Raw genomic sequence first — 9,047 nt, forward strand, 5'->3', positions numbered from 1 at the left:
CTCTATGGGACATAACATTTGAGTTGAGGCCTGGAGGATTATTATTAAACTATTCATGAAAAAAATGGGAAGAAAAACGGTATCCAAAGGAAGCAGAGGCAAGGAAGTGTTAAGTGTGTCTTTTGTTTTGTAGAAATAGAATGGAGGTAACATGCCCCCAGCAGAAGGTACATAGGAAGTAATGAGATGTGAGGTTGGAGAAGGAGGCAGACAGGCACACATGAGACAATATAAGTCACGATAAGATGTTTGAATTTTATTACTAACACACTACAAAACAAACTACTAGTGATGGTAATACAAGAGTAAATGAATGTAAGCTAGAAGAGGACAGATGAGTATAGATAACTACAGAGCTTAGAACAGTATCTGGACCATATTTAAGCACCCTATAATTTTTGTTGCATTAACACATAAAAAGTAATGATTCTTAGCTAGAAAATGCATATTTATACCTGGCTGGTGTAGTTCAGAGGACTGAGCACTGGCCTGTGAACCAAACAGTTGCTGGTTTGATTCCCAGTCAGGGCACATGCCTGGGTTGCAGGCCAGGTCCCCAGTAGGAGATGCTCAGGAGGAAACAACACATTGATGTTCCTCCCCCTCTTTTTCTCTCTCCCTTACCCTCTCTAAAAATAAATAAACAAAATCTTGGGGAAAAAAGAAAATACATATTTAATAGAGAGAAAATACGAATATACAATTTGGCAATGGTTCATCTTGGTATGAATAATTCATATGAACAGTTAAACTTTAAAAAGAGATACCACATGGTTGTAGTAAGAGCTCATACTGAGTATATTCATATAGTTTACAAAAAAAACTTCAGTCCTCTATGGTAAAAGTATTAAAGAGTCTACACAGGTTGTTTTCATTTTTCAGTTATTTCACTGTACCTTACTGGCGAATTAAATGTCCTGATGCACTTTTGCATATTTGGAGTCTCAAAATTCTTAGTTTATTCACCTGACAGTTGACGGTGTCTACTCTATTTGCAAGCCTGTTAAACTAACGAAAAATTCTTAAGAACACAAATGTTCCTCAAACAGAATTTCTTACTGTGTTTTATTTTGTGAAACTTTTTATGTCACTTTGTTTTATTAGTATCTTTTACATCAACTACATAGTTTATAAAATTCTGTTAATGTTCATATTTATGTGGTAATTTTCATGCAATTTGCTAACTATGCAAATATGTAATATAAAGGTAGAAAAAATATCTAATTGCACAGTAATATTCTTCCATTTTGGTGTAAACATCTTTAGCTAAAATTACAACATAATCACATGTAAATTAATGTTTAGTTAACTAGCAATTATAGCATAATAATTACCATGTTCATGAGGAGAGTAATATATGAAAGATAGTTTAACAGTTTCAGAATCAAGAACCTGCCTTTCTTATCAAATATAGCTAATTTCAAAGGTTGATTACAAATACAATTTTAACTTCTAACTTCATATACATTGCTTATTCAAAAGGGACTATGATTTGTTTAACTAATAGGAAATATATGTTTAGAAAATAAATTTAAGCACTTAGGGAAAATTAATGTTTATTCCCTATGCATACTATAGTTGAATAAAAATAATTTTAGTAGGCAAAATCATCGCAATTGTGCTAATCTCTAACAATGAGAATTTGCCTTAAAAATTTTGGATTAAAAATTATGCAATCCAATTTTTGACGATATTATGCTTAAATAGTTAATAAGATTAGTGTTGGTCCAAAATGAGTTCAAGAATATAAACTGTGATTATCATTTTAATTAACTGAATGTTTCTTTTGAAGATCTGAAGTAATCCATAAGGTTGCTATATTCAGAAGCACAACTATAAAATTATGATCTTATGTTATTATTGAAATAAAAGTATAAAAATAACATAAATTTTAATTCTAAAATATTTAACTTCTATTTAAATATTCAGGTTTTACTTGGTATAAAGCACCAGTAGGTCTTCTATTTACTATTATGTACTCTTGAATAATTTTTTATAGCTAGACATGTCATTTCAAAGCAGGAGACTCAACATCGACCCCAAATGTGAATGATGTAAAGTCTTGGAAATAAGAATAATAATCTCTACTCCCAGTGTTGTTGCAAAGATTAAATGTAAATAAAATATATGACACATGTTAATGTGCTTTGCATACTTTAGGGGCTCATTTATCATTATTATTAAATGAAACAATGGCTAATAGGACCTAGGATTTTCTGCTTTTTATTTTATTTTATTTTTATTTTATTTTAATTGTTTTCAAGTATGGTTTTCTGTCTTTTACTCCCATGCCAGACCACCCACCCAGCCCTCCCCACTTCCCTCCTATTTCTACCCACCCCCCTAGTTTTTGTTGATGTGTCCTTTATATTTGTTCCTGTAAACCCTGCCCCTTTTTGCCTGAAATTCCCTCCCCTATCCCTTCTGGTCACTGTCAGCCTCTTTTCAGTGTCTGGTTATATTTTGCTTGCTTGTTTGTTTTGTTGTTTAGATTCCTGTTAAAGGTGAGATCATATGGTATTTGTCTTTCACCGCCTGGCTTATTTCGCTTAGCATAATGTTTTCCAGTTCCATCCATGCTGTTGCAAAGGATAGGAGCTCCTTCTTTCTTTCTGCTACATAGAATTCCATTGTGTAAATGTACCATAGTTTTTTGATCCATTCATTCACTGATGGGCACCTAGGTTGCTTCCAACACTTGGCTATTGTAAGTTGTGCTGCTGTGAACATTGGGGTGCATAGGGTCTTTTGGATTGGTGTTTCAGGGTTCTTAGGATATAATCCAAGCAGTGGAATTGCTGAGTCAAAAAGCAGATCCACTTTAAGTTTTCTGAGAAAATTCCATACTGTTTTCTATAGTGGTTGCACCAGTCTGCAATCCCATCAACAGTTCACTAGGGTTCCTTTTTCTCCACAACCTCTCCAACACTTGTTGTTTGTTGCTTTTGTTTATGATGGCCATTCTGACTGGTGTGAAGTAGTATCTCATTGTGGTTTTAATTTGCATCTCTCTGATAGCTAGTGATGCTGAGAATCTTATCATGTGTCTCTGGATCCTCTGTATGTCCTCCTTGGAGAAGTGTCTACTCAAGCCTTTTGCCCATTTTTTTAATTGGGTTGCTTGTCTTCTTAGAGTGGAGTCATGTAAGTTCTTTATATATTTTGGAGATTAAACCCTTGTCTGAGGTATCATTGGCAAATATGTTTTCCCATATGATTGGTTCTCTTTTTATTTTAATATTGTTTTCTTTAGCCATGCAGAAGCTTTTTATTTTGATGAAATCCCATTGTTTATTCTTTCCTTTATGTCCCTTGCTCTAGGGGACCTATCAGTAAAAATGTTGCTGACAGAAGTATCTGAGATTTTCTTGCCTATGTTCTCCTCTTAGGACTTTAATAGTGTTACAGCTTATATTAAATCTTTTATCCACCTTGAATTTATTTTTGTATATGGTATAAGTTGGTGCTCAAGCTTCATTTTTTTTTTGCATGTAGATGTTCAATTCTCCCAACACCATTTGTTGAAGATGCTATTGTTACTCCATTTTATGTTGCTGCACCTTTTGTCAAATATTAATTGACCGTAGAGACTTGGGTTTATTTCTGGGCTCTCTATTCTGTTCCATTGGTTCATGTGCCTGTTTTTATGCCAGTACCAGGCTGTTTTGATTACAGTGGCCTTGTAATACAGTTTGGTATCAGGTATTATGATCACTCCTACTTTACTCTTCTTTCTCAAAATTGCAGCAGCTATTGGTCATTTATGGTTCCATATAAATTTTTGAAGTGTTTGTTCTATGTCTGTGAAATATGCCATTGGTATTTTAATAGGTATTGCACTGAATGTGTAAATTGCTTTGGGTAGTATGGACATTTTGATGATGTTAATTCTTCCAATCCATGAACACGGTATATGTTTCCATTTGTTTGTGTCTTCCTTGATTTCTTTCTTCAGTGGCATGTAGTTTTCTGAAAACAGGTCTTTTACCTCTTTGGTTAGGTTTACTCCTAGGTATTTTATTTTCCTTTTTGCTGTATCAAATGGGATTTTTTTCTTGACTTCTGTTTCTGCTGCTTCATTGTTGGTGTACAAAAATGCCTTCGATTTCTGGATATTGTGTTTGTATCCCGCTGCTTTGCCAAATTCGTTTATTAGGTTGAGCAGTTTTTTGGTGGAGTCTATAGGATTTTCTATGTACATTATCATGTCATCTGCAAACAGTGACAGTTTTGTTTCCTCCTTTCTGATTTGGATGGCTTTTGTTTCCTTTTCTTGTTTGATCACTGTGGCTAAAACTTCCAATACTATATTGAATAGAAGTGGTGAAAGTGGACAACCTTGTCTTGTTCCTCATCTTAGTGGAAAAGATTTTAGTTTTTGCCCATTGAGTATGATGTTGGCTGTAGATCTCTCATATATGGCCTTTATTATGTTGAAGAATGCTCCCTCTATTCCCATTTTTCTGAGTGTTTTTATCATAAATTGGTGCTGTACCTTATCAAATGTTTTTTCTGCATCTATTGATATGATCATATGATTTTTGTCTTTGCTTTTGTTTATGTGATGTATTACATTTACTGATTTGGGAATATTGTACCATCCTAGCATCCCTGGGATGAATCCCACTTGGTCATGGTGTATGTTTTTTTTAATGTATTTTTGGATGCAGTTTGTCATTATTTTGTTGAGGATTTTAGCGTCTATGTTCATTAGCGATATTGGCCTGAAGTTCTCTTCCTTTGTTGTGTCTCCATCTGGTTTTGGGATTAGAATGATGCTGGCTTCATAAAAAGAGTTTGAGAGTCTTCCATCATTTTGGATGTTTTGGAATACTCTGTGAAGGATAGGGGTTAGTAGCTCTTCCTTAAATGCTTTATAGAATTCTCCTGTGAAACCATCTGGTCCAGGGCTTTTGTGTGTCAGGAGTTTTTTGATTACTGCTTCAATTTCATCTGCTGTTATTGGTCTTTTCAGGCTTTCTGCTTCTTCTTCATGTAGTTTTGGAAGATTATATTTTTCTAGAAATTTGTCCATTTCACCTAGGTTTTCAAATTTCTTGGCATACAGTTCTTTGTAGTAATTTCTTACAATCCTTTGTATTTCTGTGGTGTCAGTTGTAATCTCCTCTTTCATTACTGATTGTGTTTATTTGGGTCCTCTCTCCATTTTTCTTGATGAGCTTGCTTAGGATTTTCTGTTTTTTACGTGGTTGCTTGGGTTTTGCAGAAACATGCCACCTTCAGAGTCCTTCAATGATACTTTTTACACACTCAGTCTTGGGAAGAGGGTAATTCTTGTGGAGTTGATAGTATCTACTGTCCCCTCATAGCAACTATTTTTCATACATACATTTACAAATACACACACACACACACAAAATCCATATGTATTTTATATATATATAAATTATAGAATTTGCCAGAGATCTTGGTCTCTCTTGTGACCAGGGTGTAATGAATAACCAATGTCATTTTGTCTCTTGCCTTTGTAAGATTACTCCCACACCCCAAAGTCTGAGTTTCCCAAATTGCAGAGAAACAAAGAACCAAATCTATGCACCCAAATAAAAACTAAAAAGAAAAAAAATCTTATTTTTATATAGGAATTCCAAATAAAATATTATATTTATTGTATATTATAGATATATATTATCTATATAAATGTAATGACCTTAAACATCAATTTGGTGAAATGATGCAATATACTTTCTACATGTTATTAAAAATTAGAAATTTAAAATCTATTTGTATATTTTAATAAATAATTTCAAGAACAAATGTAATTGGGTAGGAGTGAAATTTGAAAGTAAGTAAAATCTTCTTTCTTTTTACATTTCTTTCTCCTTTCTTCTTCCTTCTTTACATTTTAGGTGGATATGAGCTATAGACAGCATGAGTGTCTCTCGTTTCCATGCCAAGTGGCACGATCACTCACTCTGATTAAGACAAAATCAAATATACATTGGATTGGCTTGAAAACTCAGCCTATCTCCAACTGAATCTTTACTTTTCTCTATAAAAGCAATCTTTACTTTGAGGAAAATATTCAAAATAGTTAACAATAGGTATGATATAGGCCCTTATGTTCAGAGACAGAAAAGAAGGCCATCTGTAGTTACGCATCATGGCCAAATAGGCACTAACTGGGTATCAGTTTCTCCTCTACTAAAATATGGAAGTAAATCAGTATCAAAGCTTATGTCACTTTCAGAGGGATTCCATATTTATGTATTTAATTTCTTCCTGGGTATCACAATTTAATTTTCCAAGATGCTCACCCATTCCAAACATACACAAAACTTCACACATGTGTAACCCACAAAACATTATGTTCATATTCCCTGTGATCATTATTTAGAGATTACCACTACCCTCCAGCCTGATTACAAAATTAACTTACTGCACAGACTAGAAGCCAAGGAACATTTTTGATAATGCAAGGGAAGCAAGTAGAGAGAAGCTGTAGAAATCTTCAGGTGGCAGTTTGCTGAGGCTTTTTAAATCATCCTAAAGGTTTTTGAACTTTATTCTAAGTAGATACCTCCACGATTTTAATACTACACTATACTACACTTTAAGGTATAGTAAAATCTAGTTTTATACTTTGAAATTTTTTTTTCAAAATTACCCATTGTTGCTGATTTCTAAGTTGTTTCAGCATCCAAACATTATTTTCAAACTATTTTTCTCCAGATATGGTGATTTGAATTTTTATATGATGAAGTTTATGTCACACTATTTTGCACATATTTCTAACTTCTTATGTAAAACTTGATTGTGTGCTCTCCATGGACTTTGAAATACCTTCATTTTAGCAATGACAAAAAAAAAAATGTGAATTCTCCATGTACCTGTTCTTCTAGTTTTAAAATTAGTAAATGGCACAGGGCATACTATCCAGTAATTGTTTTAGTATATTCATTCCCATGCACTTATAATTTTCAAGCACCAATTTTAACACATTAAATTCACCGAAAGTTATATGTGTTATTATCAGATATTATCAGATATATGAAATATATCAATTAATTTTTCTTCTATACACATTTAGTATTTTTACATATCAAAACTATCTGATGCATAATTTATATTTCCTCATAGGTTAATACTTTCAGTGATTTCTTTATGGTTGACACTATTACAAATGTCCCCATTTTCCCCCTTTGCCCACCTCTCCCTTCCCCTCTGACAGCTGCCAGTCTGTTCTATGTGTCCATACCTCTGTCACTATTTTGTTCATCAGTTTATTTTGTTCATTAGATTCCACATATAAGTGAGTTCATATGGTATTTTTCTTTTGCTGACTGGTTTATTTCACTTAGCATAATAATCTCTAGGTCCATCCACGCTGTCATGAAAGGTAAGATTCTCTTCTTTTTTACATAGTTGCACAGTATGCCATGTAAAATTTGTGTAAATGTACCACAAATTTTATCCATTCATCTACTGATGGACACTTGGACTGTTTCCAGAACTTCACTGTTGTAAATAGTGCTGCTGAGAAAATAGGGGTGCACATAACTCAGCTTGTTTATTTGAAAGGTAAGGCCAGTCAACATTAATTCCTATTTTAAAAATTTATTTAGAAGATGATGCAAGAAACAAACATACCTTTTAATTTTCTTTTTCCTTTTTTATTTATTCTTGTTCAGTTACTGTTGTCCTGCCTTCTTCCTCTACCCTGTCCCCCCACTCCCACAGTCAATCCCCCCCCATCATCAATATCCATAAGCCCTCTGTTGGTGTTCTTTCACTTGTCCCTTCCCCTCTGATTACTGTCAGTTTGTTCTTTATTTCCAAGTTTCTGGTTCTATTTTACTCATTTGCTTTGTTGATTAGGTTACAGTTACAAAATTTTGATCAGTAAGAATTTCCACCTCATTATTTGTGGACATAAAGCTAAAAATGGTATAAAATAAGTATCAGATGAAGAAGCATCACTCAGTCCTTCATTCTTTAGTTTATTCATATAGTAACTGTTTTAGTTGTCTATTAGGTTACAGCTATGGTGAATAAAAAAATTGAGCTGACTGGAACTCAGTTTTCCACCAGCTAGCATTCTTTTCTTACATAAAATGTGTATGTGTTAGACAACCAAAGTGATGGGATTTTTATTGATGTTTTGATGAGTAAATTTGAGAAAGTATTGTCAAGAAAAGTAAATTAAAAATATTTTCAATTAAAATAAATGAAAAATTAAGTTTATACTTGTTTAATTTCTAGAAGTAAAACATTTAACATTAATATATAATCAATGAAGTTTTTAAAACCTCAACAATTAAAAAGTGGTTAAATTATATGAACAAAAAATTTACAAAATAACAACTGTGAATTGTTTAAAAAATGCTTATGCTTGTTTGTCATTATTGATGAGGGATATAGGGTCAGTGATTATTAGAGTAGGAAGTAGAATAAATGTTTTAGAGAGAAAAATGGCAAAATGTCAAAAAGTAAACTTTTGAATCTAGAAAAATACAAAGAAATGTGCAGAAGTATTTATATAAATTTACATTAAATTTATTTTATTAAAAATTATAAAATAATAATATATTAAATTTTTAGAAACTGCTTAAATAATACAGTACAGATTGATAGCATACAGCTGTTAAAATTTATGATCCACATAAACATAAGGAAATATGTCTACTCACATAATTATCTTAAAAATAAAAGAATAAAATATAGTGTATTCCACATGATCTTATTTTATTATGTAGATATTTATGTATATGTATACATAATGGTAATGAAAGCAGAAAAATAAAGATAACTTTGGGTGCAGATATAAGTAATTTTTAAATTTTTTATAATAGAATTTAGAATATTATTACTTTTATAAGGAAAAAAAATAACAGTAACATATGATCCACACTATAAATATCTAAGAACTATATGACACATACATATAAACTGAGGACTCTGAAATAGAAAATGAAATTAGTGTTATCATGAAAGATTTAGTAGAGTTTTGAGATTTGGAGATAGAATCATTATTTTCACTAAAATAATTAGTCAATACAGGCTTCATGGTTAGTGCAGATTTTTAA

The sequence above is a fragment of the Phyllostomus discolor genome, chromosome 2 (assembly GCF_004126475.2).
Source record: "Phyllostomus discolor isolate MPI-MPIP mPhyDis1 chromosome 2, mPhyDis1.pri.v3, whole genome shotgun sequence".
NCBI classification, from domain to species: domain Eukaryota; kingdom Metazoa; phylum Chordata; class Mammalia; order Chiroptera; family Phyllostomidae; genus Phyllostomus; species Phyllostomus discolor.